We start from the raw sequence: 2,879 nt of genomic DNA, 5'->3' as shown, positions 1-2,879 counted from the left end.
CTCGGTCTAGATTGGATATTGGAAGGCAGCCCTGTGAACTTTACATGAGTGGTCAGGGTTGAGTGGTGGCCCTTGTCCAGACTCTAAGGACATGGGGCCTACAAATGTAAACAACTCCAGGCTGAGCTTGGAGGCCAGTGTGAAAGTCTTGGCTAAGTGCTACGGTGATTCTCTAGAAAAATGTCCAAACAGGGTCTCAATGATTCTCTAGAAAAATGTCCAAATAGCGTTGCAGTGATTCTCTAGAAAGATGTGCAAAAAGAGTTTTGGGCTCTGGCACAGCCAAGCTTGACTTCTTATTGAAGCAATAGAACAAATAGATTTTGAGTATTGTTCTCAAGTGAGGCATCCAGTGTCTCTGAGTTGCTTTCTAAAGATGACCTGCCTTGGGGTTGTAATGCAGCTCAGTACTAGAGTGCTTGCCCAGAATGCACAGAGTCCTTGGTTTGATATCTAGCTCTGCATAACACTGGGGGTGGTAGCACATGCCTGTAATCCTAGCATACAGGAGGCAAAGGTTGGAGGATCAGAAGTTAACAATCATCTTTGGCTACAGAGCAAGCTTGAAGCCAGCTTGGGCTACATGAGACCTTGTCTCAATAAAAGCCATCTAGTTGGGGTTGGAGATTTGGCTCAGTGGTAGAGCGCTTGCCTAGCAAGCGCAAGGCCCTGGGTTCGGTCCCAGCTCAAAAAAAAAAAAAAAAGCCAACTAGTCAGCCATACTTTTTTTTTTTTTTTTTTTTTTTTTTTTTTTTTTTTTTTTTTTTTTTGGAGCTGGGGACCCGAACCCAGGGCCTTATGCGCTTCCTAGGTAAGCGCTCTACCACTGAGCTAAATCCCCAGCCCCTCAGCCATACTTTCTAATCCTTCCCAAAATTTTCAGTGATTGGGGACCAAGCATCCAGGCATATGAGGTATGGGGGCAAGTCCCATTCAAACCACGACAGTGCTGGTCCAGGAAACAGAGAAGGGGAATGGGAGGACCCTTGTCCAGACAGAAAGTGTAGAGAACTCCCTTCATCCCGAATGCCTCAGCTTCAGATAGGACTCTGTTGGAAACATCCCTCTGGTCAACTTCCTAGAAATACCAAGCCAACCTCTTCTAAATTAAGAGACTCTTGTGTGCTAGAATGAACATCCTAGCTTTCTATGTCTGCGGTCAACTGATTGCATCTCAGCTGAATGGTCCTTTACATACAGTATCTACTTCTTGTTAAGTTGTTTCCATTTCCTGGGAGGTGGTGGTGGTGATGTCAGAACTCCTTGAACTGAGAACCAGTGCTCATAATTTCCTTCCCTCTTGGACTGTGCTCTTGAGCAAGAATGAGAAAAGCCTCCCCAGAGTAAAGTGTTCCTTCAAAACCTCTCATGGCAGAGTTGGGAAGCTCTGAACCAGCAGGGGGAAAAAAAAAGACATCCTGTTTTAAGTAAGATTGAAGTCAAGGACTGATACCCAAGGTTATCCTCTGACCTCCACATGAGAACCTTTGCTCAAGGGCAAGACCATGCACGAATGTTTTAAAAAATGCTAATTTTTAAAAAATATTTAAATTTTTTTATTTATATGAATGTACTGTAGCTGTCTTCAGACACACTAGAAGAGGGCATCAGATCCCATTACAGATGGTTGTGAGCCACCATGTGGTTGCTGGGAATTGGACTCAGGACCTCTGGAAAAGCAGTCAGTGCTCTTAACCACTGAGCCGTCTCTCCAGCCCCCCCGAAACGCCAAATTTATACTTAGAAGCATAGACATAGTTATGTTTGATCTCAGCACACACATTCAAGGACATAATATAATTCTGACTCTTCCCTTAATAGCTGGGTGCCCTCAGGTGAGTTACTATAAAATCTCTTTCTGTCTGAATCTTCTTATCTGCAAAAATGAGAGTAACAGCATTCACTTCACTGAATTCTGAGGATAAAAAGAGATAAATTGTGAAGAGCTTAAAATAGTAGCTGGCACAAGCAGAGACCCACATGGATTCATGCATATTTCCTAAGCCCTCCCTGACAGCTGCTGTCACTTGGTGCTAAGTCTGGAAGGAATGCAAGGTTGGAGTCCCTTCATCCCTGGTGCCTCAATTTTTCTCATCTACAAAATAGAAATGGTATCTACCTGGCGGGACCCTTGGGAAGATGTATTCAGGCCAGAGAAGAAAGCATTCCGCCTACTTGAGTCCACAGACTTGACCCTCTGTGCTAATGCTGTTTCCTGTCTGTGTGATGGACAGATACAAGCACAGGTGTAGGGATGTTGGCAAATTCCAGACAGGCTTAATCATCCTTCTGCCCTCCTCTTGTCACTGCCTGGAGCTAGATCTTTAAGGACGTAGTCCAAGGGAATGGAAATGATAGGTGGTAAAGAAAGGGGTTGGGGGCACCCAGGCTTACTCTTCTCTATGGAACCTGAACTGGCCAACAGCTGGCATGCGGCTGGGGCAAGGGTTGGGGGCAGTGTTAGTCCGGTGGCTGTGGGTGTAAGAAAATGAGGAAAACCATCTCAGTGGAAATTGCCCTGTGGTTGGCTCAGGCGCCCACGACACTGTATTTATAGAGAGCTCCCAGCAACTCGGAATTCTTCGCTGTCGAGTTAACCCTTTCCGAACCGCGGTGCTGTGGCTGGTGTCGAGGGGAGAAATTCTGGACTGAATGGGGCAGCTAGATTGCAGCGGGGCTTGGAGCCAGCAGCTCCAAGGGTGGGAGTGGTCAATGGCCGGTCACCTGTCCCCTCTCATCGAAAAAGAAACTTCGGCTCTTGGAAGTGCTAGGATCCGTGTGGGGGATGGGCAGCGAGTAGTCCAACACCTCCCCCTCAGAGTACCGGGTGTCCCCGCCGGGGTCCCGCAAGGGTCTGGGTCGGGGCGGGTCCAGACCCG

Source organism: Rattus rattus, chromosome 8, assembly GCF_011064425.1.
Source record: "Rattus rattus isolate New Zealand chromosome 8, Rrattus_CSIRO_v1, whole genome shotgun sequence".
NCBI classification, from domain to species: domain Eukaryota; kingdom Metazoa; phylum Chordata; class Mammalia; order Rodentia; family Muridae; genus Rattus; species Rattus rattus.
This window is presented reverse-complemented; position numbering follows the sequence as displayed.